We start from the raw sequence: 16,642 nt of genomic DNA on the forward strand, positions 1-16,642 counted from the left end.
TCCACGGAGGAATTGATTATAATTCATTTTAATGAACATCATCTTCTCCACATTTTCTGGAAGTAACCTCGTACGCCGATTGCTGACAAGGTGAACGGCGGCACTAAACACTCTTTCGGAGTACACACTTGTGGGAGGGCAACTTAGGTAGAATAAAGCCAGTTTGTGCAAGGGCCTCCAAATTGCCTCTTTTTCCTGCCAGTATAAGTACGGACTGTCTGACGTGCCTACTTGGATGCGGTCACTCATATAATCCTCCACCATTCTTTCAATGGTGAGAGAATCATATGCAGTGACAGTAGACGACATGTCCGTAATCGTTGTCAGTTCCTTCAGTCCGGACCAGATGTCAGCATCAGCAGTCGCTCCAGACTGCCCTGCATCACCGCCAGCGGGTGGGCTCGCGGGAGAATGTGAAGGAGGAGATGTTGATAGGTCGCGTTCCGCTTGACTTGACAATTTTGTCACCAGCAGGTCTTTGAACCCCAGCAGACTTGTGTCTGCCGGAAAGAGAGATCCAAGGTAGGTTTTAAATCTAGGATCGAGCACGGTGGCCAAAATGTAGTGCTCTGATTTCAACAGATTGACCACCCGTGAATCCTTGTTAAGCGAATTAAGGGCTCCATCCACAAGTCCCACATGCCTAGCAGAATCGCTCCCTTTTAGCTCCTCCTTCAATGACTCCAGCTTCTTCTGCAAAAGCCTGATGAGGGGAATAACCTGACTCAGGCTGGCAGTGTCTGAACTGACTTCACGTGTGGCAAGTTCAAAAGGTTGCAGAACCTTGCACAACGTTGAAATAATTCTCCACTGCGCTTGAGACAGGTACATTCCACCTCCTATATCGTGCTCAATTGTATAGGCTTGAATGGCCTTTTGCTGCTCCTCCAACCTCTGAAGCATATATAGGGTTGAATTCCACCTCGTTACCACTTCTTGCTTCAGATGATGGCAGGGCAGGTTCAGGCATTTTTGGTGGTGCTCCAGTCTTCTGTACGTGGTGCCTGTACGCCGAAAGTGTCCCGCAATTTTTCTGGCCACCGACAGCATCTCTTGCATGCCCCTGTCGTTTTTAAAAAAATTCTGCACCACCAAATTCAAGGTATGTGCAAAACATGGGACGTGCTGGAATTTGCCCATATTTAATGCACACACAATATTGCTGGCGTTGTCCGATGCCACAAATCCACAGGAGAGTCCAATTGGGGTAAGCCATTCCGCGATGATCTTCCTCAGTTGCCGTAAGAGGTTTTCAGCTGTGTGCGTATTCTGGAAACCGGTGATACAAAGCGTAGCCTGCCTAGGAAAGAGTTGGCGTTTGCGAGATGCTGCTACTGGTGCCGCCGCTGCTGTTCTTGCGGCGGGAGTCCATACATCTACCCAGTGGGCTGTCACAGTCATATAGTCCTGACCCTGCCCTGCTCCACTTGTCCACATGTCCGTGGTTAAGTGGACATTGGGTACAACTGCATTTTTTAGGACACTGGTGAGTCTTTTTCTGACGTCCGTGTACATTCTCGGTATCGCCTGCCTAGAGAAGTGGAACCTAGATGGTATTTGGTAACGGGGGCACACTACCTCAAGAAATTGTCTAGTTCCCTGTGAACTAACGGCGGATACCGGACGCACGTCTAACACCAACATAGTTGTCAAGGCCTCAGTTATCCGCTTTGCAACAGGATGACTGCTGTGATATTTCATCTTCCTCGCAAAGGACTGTTGGACAGTCAATTGCTTGGTGGAAGTAGTAAAAGTGGGCTTACGACTTCCCCTCTGGGATGACCATCGACTCCCAGCAGCAACAACAGCAGCGCCAGCAGCAGTAGGCGTTACACGCAAGGATGCATCGGAGGAATCCCAGGCAGGAGAGGACTCGTCAGAATTGCCAGTGACATGGCCTGCAGGACTATTGGCATTCCTGGGGAAGGAGGAAATTGACACTGAGGGAGTTGGTGGGGTGGTTTGCGTGAGCTTGGTTACAAGAGGAAGGGATTTACTGGTCAGTGGACTGCTTCCGCTGTCGCCCAAAGTTTTTGAACTTGTCACTGACTTATTATGAATGCGCTGCAGGTGACGTATAAGGGAGGATGTTCCGAGGTGGTTAACGTCCTTACCCCTACTTATTACAGCTTGACAAAGGCAACACACGGCTTGACAAATGTTGTCCGCATTTCTGTTGAAATACTTCCACACCGAAGAACTGATTTTTTTGGTATTTTCACCAGGCATGTCAACAGCCCTATTCCTCCCACGGACAACAGGTGTCTCCCCGGGTGCCTGACTTAAACAAACCACCTCACCATCAGAATCCTCCTTGTCAATTTCCTCCCCAGCGCCAGCAACACCCATATCCTCCTCATCCTGGTGTACTTCAACACTGACATCTTCAATCTGACTATCAGGAACTGGACTGCGGGTGCTCCTTCCAGCACTTGCAGGGGGCGTGCAAATGGTGGAAGGCGCATGCTCTTCACGTCCAGTATTGGGAAGGTCAGGCATCGCAACCGACACAATTGGACTCTCCTTGTGGATTTGGGATTTCGAAGAACGCACAGTTCTTTGCGGTGCTTTTGCCAGCTTGAGTCTTTTCATTTTTCTAGCGAGAGGCTGAGTGCTTCCATCCTCATGTAAAGCTGAACCACTAGCCATGAACATAGGCCAGGGCCTCAGCCGTTCCTTGCCACTCCGTGTGGTAAATGGCATATTGGCAAGTTTACGCTTCTCCTCCGACAATTTTATTTTAGATTTTGGAGTCCTTTTTTTACTGATATTTGGTGTTTTGGATTTTACATGCTCTGTACTATGACATTGGGCATCGGCCTTGGCAGACGACGTTGCTGGCATTTCATCGTCTCGGCCATGACTAGTGGCAGCAGCTTCAGCACGAGGTGGAAGTGGATCTTGATCTTTCCCTAATTTTGGAACCTCAACATTTTTGTTCTCCATATTTTAATAGGCACAACTAAAAGGCACCTCAGGTAAACAATGGAGATGGATGGATACTAGTATACTTATGGATGGACGAGCGACTGCCGACACAGAGGTAGCTACAGCCGTGGACTACCGTACTGTGTCTGCTGCTAATATAGATTGGATGATAATGAGATGAAATTAATATATATATATATATATATATATAATATCACTAGTACTGCAGCCGGACAGGTATATATATTTATTATGTAATGACTGATGACGGACCTGCTGGACACTGTCAGCTCAGCAGCACCGCAGACTGCTACAGTAAGCTACTATAGTAGTTGTATGTATCAAGAAGAAAGAGAAAAAAAAACACGGGTAGGTGGTATACAATTATGGATGGACCAGCGACTGCCGACACAGAGGTAGCTACAGCCGTGGACTACCGTACTGTGTCTGCTGCTAATATAGACTGGATGATAATGAGATGAAATTAATATATATATATATATAATATCACTAGTACTGTAGCCGGACAGGTATATATATTTATTATGTAATGACTGATGACGGACCTGCTGGACACTGTCAGCTCAGCAGCACCGCAGACTGCTACAGTAAGCTACTATAGTAGTTGTATGTATCAAGAAGAAAGAGGAAAAAAAAAAACACGGGTAGGTGGTATACAATTATGGATGGACCAGCGACTGCCGACACAGAGGTAGCTACAGCCGTGGACTACCGTACTGTGTCTGCTGCTAATATAGACTGGATGATAATGAGATGAAATTAATATATATATATATATAATATCACTAGTACTGCAGCCGGACAGGTATATATATTTATTATGTAATGACTGATGACGGACCTGCTGGACACTGTCAGCTCAGCAGCACCGCAGACTGCTACAGTAAGCTACTATAGTAGTTGTATGTATCAAGAAGAAAGAGAAAGAAAAAAACCACGGGTAGGTGGTATACAATTATGGATGGACCAGCGACTGCCGACACAGAGGTAGCTACAGCCGTGGACTACCGTACTGTGTCTGCTGCTAATATAGACTGGATGATAATGAGATGAAATTAATATATATATATATATATATATAATATCACTAGTACTGCAGCCGGACAGGTATATATATTTATTATGTAATGACTGATGACGGACCTGCTGGACACTGTCAGCTCAGCAGCACCGCAGACTGCTACAGTAAGCTACTATAGTAGTTGTATGTATCAAGAAGAAAGAGAAAAAAAAAAACACGGGTAGGTGGTATACAATTATGGATGGACCAGCGACTGCCGACACAGAGGTAGCTACAGCCGTGGACTACCGTACTGTGTCTGCTGCTAATATAGACTGGATGATAATGAGATGAAATTAATATATATATATATATATATATATAATATCACTAGTACTGTAGCCGGACAGGTATATATATTTATTATGTAATGACTGATGACGGACCTGCTGGACACTGTCAGCTCAGCAGCACCGCAGACTGCTACAGTAAGCTACTATAGTAGTTGTATGTATCAAGAAGAAAGAGGAAAAAAAAAACCACGGGTAGGTGGTATACAATTATGGATGGACCAGCGACTGCCGACACAGCGGTAGCTACAGCCGTGGACTACCGTACTGTGTCTGCTGCTAATATAGACTGGATGATAATGAGATGAAATTAATATATATATATATATATATATATAATATCACTAGTACTGCAGCCGGACAGGTATATATATATTTATTATGTAATGACTGATGACGGACCTGCTGGACACTGTCAGCTCAGCAGCACCGCAGACTGCTACAGTAAGCTACTATAGTAGTTGTATGTATCAAGAAGAAAGAGAAAGAAAAAAACCACGGGTAGGTGGTATACAATTATGGATGGACCAGCGACTGCCGACACAGAGGTAGCTACAGCCGTGGACTACCGTACTGTGTCTGCTGCTAATATAGACTGGATGATAATGAGATGAAATTAATATATATATATATATATATATATATATATATATATATAATATCACTAGTACTGCAGCCGGACAGGTATATATATTTATTATGTAATGACTGATGACGGACCTGCTGGACACTGTCAGCTCAGCAGCACCGCAGACTGCTACAGTAAGCTACTATAGTAGTTGTATGTATCAAGAAGAAAGAGAAAAAAAAAAACCACGGGTAGGTGGTATACAATTATGGATGGACCAGCGACTGCCGACACAGAGGTAGCTACAGCCGTGGACTACCGTACTGTGTCTGCTGCTAATATAGACTGGATGATAATGAGATGAAATTAATATATATATATATAATATCACTAGTACTGCAGCCGGACAGGTATATATATTTATTATGTAATGACTGATGACGGACCTGCTGGACACTGTCAGCTCAGCAGCACCGCAGACTGCTACAGTAAGCTACTATAGTAGTTGTATGTATCAAGAAGAAAGAGAAAAAAAAACCACGGGTAGGTGGTATACAATTATGGATGGACCAGCGACTGCCGACACAGAGGTAGCTACAGCCGTGGACTACCGTACTGTGTCTGCTGCTAATATAGACTGGATGATAATGAGATGAAATTAATATATATATATATATATAATATCACTAGTACTGCAGCCGGACAGGTATATATATTTATTATGTAATGACTGATGACGGACCTGCTGGACACTGTCAGCTCAGCAGCACCGCAGACTGCTACAGTAAGCTACTATAGTAGTATGTATCAAGAAGAAAGAAAAAAAAAAAAACACGGGTAGGTGGTATACATATACAATTATATATATATATTATATACAATTATATATATATATATATATATATATATATATATATTAAACTGGTGGTGATTAATTAAACTGGTGGTCAGGTCACTGGTCACACTATCAGCAACTTGCAAGTAGTACTCCTAAGCAGACAATCACAATATATACTGGTGGTCAGTGTGGTCACAATGGCAGTGTGGCACTCTGGCAGCAGAGTGCCAGCAAAAGTGTGCACTGTACGTTAAAATATGTACTCATGCTCTCAGACTCTAACTGCTCCCCACTGTCTCCCCCACAAGTCAGATATACAGTCACACTATCACTTCAGCAAGTAGTAGTACTCCTCCTAATGCTCCCCAAAATTACTAAAGTAAATATAATACTGTGTCTCTCTCTACTCTAGTCTCACTCTCTATAAATGGAGAGGACGCCAGCCACGTCCTCTCCCTATCAATCTCAATGCACGTGTGAAAATGGCGGCGACGCGCGGCTCCTTATATAGAATCCGAGTCTCGCGATAGAATCCGAGCCTCGCGAGAATCCGACAGCGGGATGATGACGTTCGGGCGCGCTCGGGTTAACCGAGCAAGGCGGGAAGATCCGAGTCGCTCGGACCCGTGTAAAAAAACCTGAAGTTCGGGCGGGTTCGGTTTCCGAGGAACCGAACCCGCTCATCTCTAGCCAGAATGTGAGCAGAACAGTATGCAGTGTAGGCAGAGATGCATTAGTATCAGGTTTCATAAGCTACCAACACAACTTTCTGACGAAAAGAGAGATAGGAGGGTGGAGAGAGCTGTAAGTGACCCAGGGATCCCAGCTTTTCCTCCTTCCTACCTGGGTGTCTGGGTCCTGTGTAACCTGTTATCTAATGAGGGTCTAGAGAGAGAGAGAGAGAGAGAGAGAGAGAGAGAGAGACCTCATGAGTCCTGTCCCAGTGTGTAAGCAGTACAGAGGCTGCTGCTATTCTTGCATGTGACAAGATAAATTACAGATTTTATTTTTCTATTTGTATTTATTTATTTATTTATTTATTTATTTATTACCAGTTATTTATATAGCGCACACATATTCCGCAGCGCTTTACAGAGAATTGGCCATTCACATCAGTCCCTGCCCCAGTGGAGCTTACAATCTATATTCCCTATCACATGTACACGCACACACATTCACCCTAGGGTTAATTTTGTTGGGAGCCAATTAACCTGCCAGTATATTTTTGGATTGTGGGAGGAAACCGGAGTACCCGGAGGAAACCCACGCAAGTGCGGGGAGAATATACAAACTCCACACGGTTAGGGCCATGGTGGGAATTGAACCCATGACCTCAGTGCTGTGAGGCAGTAATGCTAACCATTACACCATCCGTACTGCCGTATTTCAAGGTTGTTTAAGTTTTCTTTGTTCCACTGCAAGAAAATGTTTTAAAATAGGTATAAACAGTATCCAGGCATTATTAAACTATTAGTTTACATCTAATATACAAAATTAGTTTAATTTTAATATACACAATCCAAACCTCCCACCATGAACCATTCCAGGAGGGTCAACATGCTCTCTACCTGGACTTCCTTCTTAAGTTATGATTGCAATCACCTCTGTTGAAACATCTTTCTTATCAATTAAACAGCACAACACAGGTGACGTCAATCATGTATTAAGAGGGAAGTCCAGATAGAGAGCATTTTGTCCCTCCTAGAGTGGCTCAGGTTGGGAGGTTTACACTATCTAATATACACCCCCTCCCATTCCACTGGGCCCCCCTGTTTTAAGTGCCCCGGGTACCCCCAAGGCTTAATCCGGCACTGCGAGCTCCCCTGGCAAAGTAAGGGACTGGCGCCTCCCCATATTTGAAATAGGGAAGGTGCATGTGCAAAAAAGGGGCATGATCTTGTGGGAAAGGGGCAGGACCAGACAATAGTACTCCCAATTCAAATTATGTTACATAGTAGTACCCCTTGTACACATTATGTCACACACTAGTGCGCCTTACACATCATGCCCACACAGTAATCCTTGTCACACTGGAGAAATCAGCAGTGCCTGGCGCGGCCAAGGAGGGGCACTGCCCAGCGACGGCACCCCGCAGTCAGGGGGTATAATCAAATATTAATGGCAGTGAAAAGGTATCTCTGCGCACTACCTAGTAGTGGTGATGTAGTGATTAAGAATAACATTCTAGTAGTTTATTTAGAGTTTCTTCACTGTGGTGCATTGTGGTGCTAAACATCGGTGCCAACTCCTGGCTGCTGTGCAAACTACCAGCCCAGGCACTGCCACTACTAAGTCATTCCACTCCCTGGCCAAGGGTGGCACCACCAGGCAGCGCCCCCTCCTCGGCCAGTGCACCTGGTGAGTGCCATCCTGGCCAATGGGTAGATAACCTCCTGTCCCTAGCACATAGTCATAGTCCCCACCTCCTCCCAGCACATAGCCATACTCTCCACTCCCTCCCAGCACATAGCCGTAGTTTCCACCCCGCTCCCAGCACATAGCCATGGTCTGCCTCCTCCCATCACATAGCCATGGTCTGCCTCCTCCCAGCACATAGCCATGGTCTGCCTCCTCCCTGCACATAGCCATGGTCTGCCTCCTCCCAGCACATAGCCATGGTCTGCCTCCTCCCTGCACATAGCCATGGTCTGCCTCCTCCCTGCACATAGCCATGGTCTGCCTCCTCCCTGCACATAGCCGTGGTCTCCCTCCTCCCTACACATAGCCATGGTCTGCCTCCTCCCAGCACATAGCCATGGTCTCCCTCCTCCCTGCACATAGCCATGGTCTGCCTCCTCCCAGCACATAGCCATGGTCTGCCTCCTCCCTGCACATAGCAATGGTCTGCCTCCTCCCTGCACATAGCCATGGTCTGCCTCCTCCCTGCACATAGCCATGGTCTGCCTCCTCCCTGCACATAGCCGTGGTCTCCCTCCTCCCTGCACATAGCCATGGTCTGCCTCCTCCCTGCACATAGCCGTAGTCTCCCCCCTCCCTGCACATAGCCATGGTCTCCCCTCTCCCTGCATATAGTCTTCTCCCCTTCCAGCACAGTCTCCCCCCTGCATATAGTCCTCTCCCATTCCAGCACAGAGTCTCCCCCCTCCCTGCATATAGTCCTCTCCCCTCCCAGCACAGAGTCCCCCCCCCCTCCGCCCTGCATATAGTCCTTTCCCCTCCCTGCATATAGTCCTCCCTCCTCAAAGCACATATCAATTAATATGTTGCAGTACCTAGTGTGATGAGCTGGGCATCACCTGGGCTGGAGGATTGCACAGTAGGCAGGAACACCACACTTCGTGAACAAAGTGAAAGTAAACTACAGCTCCCAGCAACCCTTGCTGCCAGCAGCTCCCAACAGCAAGGGATGCTGGGAACTGTAGTTTACTTTCACGTTCTTCACTAGTGCATTGCGGTGCCGAACACAGGTGCCTGTTCCTGCCTACTGTGAGATCCTCCAGCCCTGGCTATGCCACTACTAAGTGATTCCACCCATTGGCCGAGGGTGGCACTGCCGGGTGGTGCCCCCTCCTCGGCTGGCGCCCCTGGCAAGTGCCATCCTGGCCAATGGGTAGATACACCCCTGACTGCAAGCAAATGTACTTAATGCATGTGTACAAGATGCATCATGGTGCCTGTTAGCATCTGTAAGCTTTGGCCAGTGATTTCCCATACTAAACCTGATTTCAGGGGGTGCCATTGACATTGCCCTGTGCTTCAACGGAGATGGCGTCTCACTTGGTCTTTCTCTTCAACTTTGCTCCAATGCTTGGGCAATGGATGGTTTGAAATTCAACTGATTCTTGTCATTGAATCCAGACATTCGATATAGCAGCCATGTGTTACGCAAGTTACATTAAGAAAGTGAAAGAACACCCGAATGTACCATCACCTGTTTTTGCATCTGTGTGTTACATCGCCATACACAGATCAGTGAGATCAACTCCCCATATGTGCGTGTTATACTACTCTGTGCCAAACCCTGTTTCTAGATGCTCTTGATGTCTGGAGTTTATAAAAACAATACTAATAAAGCTTCCACCATTACTACCACAGCTGCTACTAATGATAATAATTTGAATTAATTTACAATTTAAATAAGTTAAAATACAGTAGCAATGATACATATAAGGCTATTGTTACCACTGGGTTAAAATAATTTCTGCATGCCTAACAGTTTATTGTGTTAGGATCAGTGTTGTAGTATCTCATCTCTGCACACAGACAAATAGACCTTCTAAATACCTAGCTGTTTACTGTGTGGGCCAGAATGAGGCCAGAGAAGGAGTTTGTACACATAATTGAGACACAAGATAGACCATAAAGATAATCAGGGAGTCATGGTGTTGTATAGGGATGAGCGGGTTCGGTTCTCAGAGAAACGAACCGTACCGGACTTCACCATTTGAACCCGGATCCAAGTCAGGCTCGGGTTTTCCCGCCTGACTCGGAACCAGAACAAGGCAAAACGTCATCATCCCGCTGTCTGATTCTCACGGGGTTTGGATTCCATATAAAGAGCCGCGCGTCCCCGCCATTTTCACTCTGGCATTGGAGAGTGTAAAGAGAGGACGTGTCTCCGTTCTCTCAGTGTCCGTATCTTGCGCTGTATTTGTCCAGTCATAGTGGTTGTGTCCTCTTGCTGCCATATGTCCATTGCTGCTGTGTTGTGCTGCATCAGTTCAGTGGTAGTGATCTGTGCATCAGCCATCAGTCATTCCAGTGACCAGGCAGTCACAGTGGTATACTCTGCTGCCATATGTCCAGTGCTGCCGTATTATAATAATAATAATAACAACAACAACAAGTCCCTTACAGTGTTGCTGTGTTGTCCTGCATCAGTCCAGTGGTAGTGTCCTGTGCATCAGCCATCAGTCATTCCAGTGACCAGGCAGTCACAGTGGTATACTCTGCTGCCATATGTCCAGTGCTGCCGTATTATAATAATAATAATAACAACAACAACAAGTCCCTTACAGTGTTGCTGTGTTGTCCTGCATCAGTCCAGTGGTAGTGTTCTGTGCATAAGCCATCAGTCATTCCAGTGACCAGGCAGTCACAGTGGTATACTCTGCTGCCATATGTCCAGTGCTACCATATAATAATAATAATAATAACAACAAGTCCCTTACAGAGTTGCTGTGTTGTCCTGCATCAGTCCAGTGGTAGTGTCCTGTGCATCAGCCATCAGTCATTCCAGTGACCAGGCAGTCACAGTGGTGTCCTCTGCTGCCATATGTCCAGTGCTCCTGTGCCGCATATTGTGTTTTATAACTCCAGAAAAATAATGGAGAACAAAAATTTGGAGGACAAAATAGGGAAAGATCAAGAACCACTTCTTCCTAGTGCTGAAGCTGCTACTACTAGCCATGACGTAGACAATGAAATGCCATCAACGTCGTCTGCCAAGGCCGATGCCCAATGTGATAGTAGAGGGCATATAAAATCCAAAAAGCCAAAGTTCAGTAAAAAGACTCCAAAAAAGAAATTGAAATGGTCTGAGGAGAAACGTAAACTTGCAAAAATGCCATTTATGACACGGAGTGGCAAGGAACGGCTAAGGCCCTAGCCTATGTTCATGACTAGTGGTTCAGCTTCATATGACGATGGAAGCCCTCAACCTCCATTTTTCCAATTCCATTGATTTGGACGTATAATTCCAATGATTCTGCCATTTAATTCCAGTGATTTGGACATATAATTCCAGTGATTTGGACGTATAGTTCCAGTGATTTTGCAGTATAATTCCAGTGTATTTGCAATATAATTCCAGTGATTTTGCCATTTAATTCCAGTGATTTGGACGTATAATTCCAGTGATTTGGATGTATAATTCCAGTGATTTGGACGTATAATTCCAGTGGGATTTGTTTGTGTTGCTTGGCTTAGTCATACAGCTACCTCATTGCACCTCTTCTACATCTTTGCATGAGGTGCTGTTTGGGGCCTTTTTTTTTTTGGATATCTGCCCTCCTGTCTGCCACTGCAGTCCCACTCTTAGATGGGCCAATTGTTTGTGTTGCTTGGCTTAGTCATACAGCTACCTCATTGCACCTCTTCTACATCTTTGCATAAGGTGCTGTTTGGGGCCTAGTTTTTGAAAAGTGCCATCCTGTCTGACACTGCAGTGCCACTCCTAGATTGGCCAGGTGTTTGTGCTGCACACTTGTGTTGCTTGGCTTAGCCATATAGCAGCCTCGGTGCACCTCTTTTACTTCTTTGCATCATGTGCTGTTTGGGGCCTTTTTTATATCTGCTCTCCTGTCTGATACTGCAGTGCCACTCCTAGATGGGCCATGTGTTTATTCCGCACACTTGTGTCGTTTAGCTTAGTCATACAGCCACCTCGGTGCAACCTTTTGGCCTAAAAACAATATTGTGAGGTGTGAGGTGTAAGAATAGACTGGAAATGAATGTTATTGAGGTTAATAATACTGTTGGATCAAAATTACCCCCAATTCTGTGATTTTAGCCGTTTTTATGTTTGTTTGTTTGTTTTCAAAAATCATCCAGATTCAAAACTAAAACACGAAAGGGTGGTTTTAGAACCAAAACCAAAACCAAAAGTGCCAGCCGCACATCTCTAGTGTTGTAGCAGAGAGTGAGTACACTGAGCATAGATTCAAATACCAGTTAGTACCAGGATCAGGGGGAATAGCTTTGTAAGCAGAAACTACAGTATATGCAGGGAGTCTTACCTGTATGATATTGGGACTCGAGTAAGACAGAGAGCCATGCGATATATATCTGTGCTTAGTACATCTGCGGTGAGATTGACTGTCGATTCCGAGTATCAGTTGATAACAGGTGCCCCCCAGATGACTGAAGATAAGAAAAACATATTCAAAAACTTTCACAAATAAGTTGAGTATTAATTCTGATACTGCATACTGTTTAGCTAACATCATTTTTATGGGAAGCGGTTAGCATACCGATACTCAGGATTCCGGCTGTCAGAATACTGATGCTGGGATCCCGATTCGAGGCGTAATACAGCTGCCGGAATATGAGCGGCACAGGCTTATCTCCCTCTGTGGGTGTCCACAACACAAATAGAGGGAAAATATAACCTGTGCCGAGCACAGTGAGGCACCGTGCCCACATGGGGCTTACCAGCAATCGCCCCGCTGTCAGCATACTAGTGGCGGGATACCGCTGTTGGCATACTGACGGCCGTCATCCCAGTCACTGGTAATTTGTATGTATTCCATTTATATGCACCAATAAACTGTATGTCCATATTTTTAAATAATACTGAGTTTCAGAGTTTATTTACTGGTTGACATAGAACAAAAGTGATGAAGGATTACAGCTACCAGCTGTAAAAACTGGCATACAGAATGTGACTTTTTATGATCAACATGTTTAGGCTAGGCCTTTATGCCAGGATAAACCTACATGCCGTATGGATCTTTGTATTGCATGATGCCCACTGAAGTGGACATATAAAAAGAAAACAAGTCATTAAAAAGCCAACCAAGAAAAAATGGGAACACAAGGGAAAGAGGAGTGAAAGGGTAAATTGACCCAAGGTAAAATCCTTAAATACAGTACTTGCCCAGAGTAATAGCCAATGAGGCTCTGTGGTTCAGGGAAAACAGGGCAAAATCTCACTGGAAAGCTGAATGAAACATCAGCTTTAGCATGATTAAGTTTATAACAACACGTCCTTCCCATAGAGATCACATAACATGAAAAATTGACCAGACTCAGTAGGGATTATCCTTGTTTCAAATTGAAATTTCTGCAGCCAGCATCAGGAGAATGGAATTGTACGTAGTAGCTTCCTAACATTATCTGCTGGGATCCTGCAACAGCATTAGACAGTAACAATATCAATTGCAAGGTAAGAGAGAGATGTGCAGGTTCCCTCAGACTTGTCCAGCACATTGGAAACTCCAAGCTCATCAAATAATGCTCACACAGAAAGAGGAGATCAGCACAGCAGGAAGATCCCACCCATCCAACACAAAGGAAATCAACAAAAAAGTGGGACAGCCCAGATCCCCCAGGTTTGCACACAAGCACCAACGCAGGAAAATCTAAATCACTCAAAATATGCACACGACACTGAACACCCCATCAGCAGACATTTTGTCAACATAATAACCATCTTTCAGATGAAACCCCGTAAACCAGAATGTGTTGGGAGAAAAAGAGAACAAGCTAAAGGCCAACTCTAAATCCACCTTACCCAACAGCACACTTACCCCAAAAGATCACACATTACTACAAGGATTGATAACAAATTCTTGACAAAACTGCCAAAATTACAACACTGAATAACCGGCCTGGTGTGTTGAATAGGTGTTGAATAAGGCAAAACTTTCCCAATGTCTCTTTGGGGACTACCCTGACTGGAGAGAACAAGATGAGATCTGGAAGAGGAGTCTCAGGAAAAGGCCCAACCTTGCACCACAACTGATCGTCCTTCATCATTTTGTCCTTCCCATCATGGGGCAGTTCCACGGATGAGAGGAAGTTACTCTGGGAACCAACAGTGACCTCACCAGAAATCAGGAGAGGAAATACCTGGAGAAACCTGTTGCGCAAAAAAATTCCTTCACATCACCATAACACTCCAGCCACTTCTGAACATGATGGAATGCAAGCATTGGTGATAAAAATTAAATTAAGCATCGGCAGAGCATTGCCCATTATAAAACACATAACAATATCCCTTAGAAGTGCCAGGAACCACAGAGTGGAAATAAGTCTATGCATGTGTTGTGACCTGCTGCACAGCAGTGGGTCAGAAGTTACCAGAGTGGGCTGAGTGATGTCGAGCCACATCTCAGTGTGTTGCATCCTAGGTCCATGACCACCACCCTGTCTTGCTTGATATGAAACTCTTCATTATAGAGCCTCCAAACTGCAGATAACAGATAAGATTCATGGCCTCCACAGGCAGCATCTCCAGGTACTATGCAGTAAACACATAAAAGCCATTAAGCCAGTTGACTTACAAGGTTCCTCCCCGATAACGGCTTTTGTTCTAAGCAGCCACTAAGGTCTTGCACGCCTTAGTCATCAATGCAAGCACATCTACATACCACCCTTGGTGAATGCAATCCATGAGTGCATCAATGTGTTTATACAGTGCACCAATCTGCCGCGGTACCTCAAACTTCTAAGCTACTACAACTGCTATTCCACCCACTGTGCCAACATCATGAGCAAAGAGAGAGGATTGGTCATATCTTAGACCACGTGTCATGAGTGCGTAGAGTGCCCACTAGAGGTGCATGACAGAGAACTGTCAACATTCACAAAGCTCAGGATGTGCAACCGCTCACATGTAGCATCCACCTTAACAGTGCTGGCCATGGGGTAAAAGACCTTGGAATCAGTGGCCCATCCACATCCTGCTAACTGCCCGCCCTACTACTTACAACAGAAGACACAGATGAAGCAAAGCTGGGATCAGATTCTTCAGCAGATGTTTTTGAAGATGCAAAAGAAAGGGAAGAGTATAAAGGCACCACAGCAGTGAGAGATGAAGAGGAGAGAGGGGAAAGTGAAAACAAAAGGCCACACACCTCCTCCAACTATGTGTCTAGAGTAGTTAGCTGTGCCCACATATTGCCAAATGGCAGTGCAGAAGAAGCCTGAGCTGCCAGAAATGGGGTGAGTGTGCCCACCACTGAAACCAGCAGTTCTGCAATGGCACCAAGGTTACTTGCAAGAGCCCCAGAATCAACTACAGCCTGTAAAACATTGGGGCTACTGGATAACACAGAGCAGAACCTGATGATGCCTCATGCCTGCAGGACCCTGGGAGGAATGGACAGGGGACTCCTTGATCAGCAGCCCCCCTAATTAGCAACAGGCACCATCAACCCTCCGAGCTGAGCAATAAGTTAAAGAAATTACAAAAAAGGGTAGCAGTGTTAAGAAAGGTAAGTGAGAATGCCGCTGCTGAGTGCTGCAAGGCTTTAGCAGTATAAACAGAGGATTGTTTGAGCATGACGATTCCGTTTAAAGATGATTACCAACATATAGATGCAATCTATATACAAATATCGAAAATAAGTCCAGATACTGCCAAATATCAGCACACTCCCAGAGGTAGTTTACCAGCACTTACACTTAGCAATTCACTAAATCAGGTTGTTTGGATGGACTGTTACACTGTTTTATATCTGCAATTCATCAGTATTTATGACTCACCGCCACCAGTACTGGGATATCTGGAGGGCCTGTTACATCTTTTAAAGTGAAGCATTGTTTCCTAAGAGGTCCTGTAAGTGTGTGGTTGTTTTAAATTGGATTGATATTTTGAATACTGGTCATAATGAACCATGTGCCTGATTCAGAGTTCTACGCTAATGCATTTGCAGCTGTTAAATTTGATGCATCTAATGTATAAAAATATGCTAATGCTGTAGCAACTTGAGAATGTATTGAGTTGCCAACAAATCCAAGCAACTGTAAACAAATTGTTAATATGTACTTAAATGGTTAATTGCTACGTACGGTCTCTTAACTACGTGTTATTGTGCATGGTTCTGTCTAAATTATATCACATGTCTGAGTACAGTGGCGGATGCAGGGGGGGGGGGCACTCGGGCCCGTGCCCCACTTGTCATTTGTGGCCTCCATCCGCGGTGTCCCCCCGCGTTGGCGCCGCACAGGGAGATGACGGGCGCCCGCTGAGATTGTGTTACCAGCGGGCGCCCGTCTCCCTGCACAGCGACAGCCAGAGGCAGGAGCTCAGTACTGAGCTTCGGCTTCCGGCGCTGTCACTGTGCGGCGTGCGCTATGGGAGAGACGTCAGTCATGACGTCTCTCTCATAGTGCTGAGGAGAGGATGCCAAGAGGAGGACTGCAGCGGTCTGGAAGCGGGAAAGGGGCTTGGTAAGTATGTTCTGTTTTCTCTTCCTTAATGCAGCGGGGGCATCTACTGGGGGCAAACTACGGGGGACATTACTACGGGG

Source organism: Pseudophryne corroboree, chromosome 10, assembly GCF_028390025.1.
Source record: "Pseudophryne corroboree isolate aPseCor3 chromosome 10, aPseCor3.hap2, whole genome shotgun sequence".
NCBI lineage: Eukaryota > Metazoa > Chordata > Amphibia > Anura > Myobatrachidae > Pseudophryne > Pseudophryne corroboree.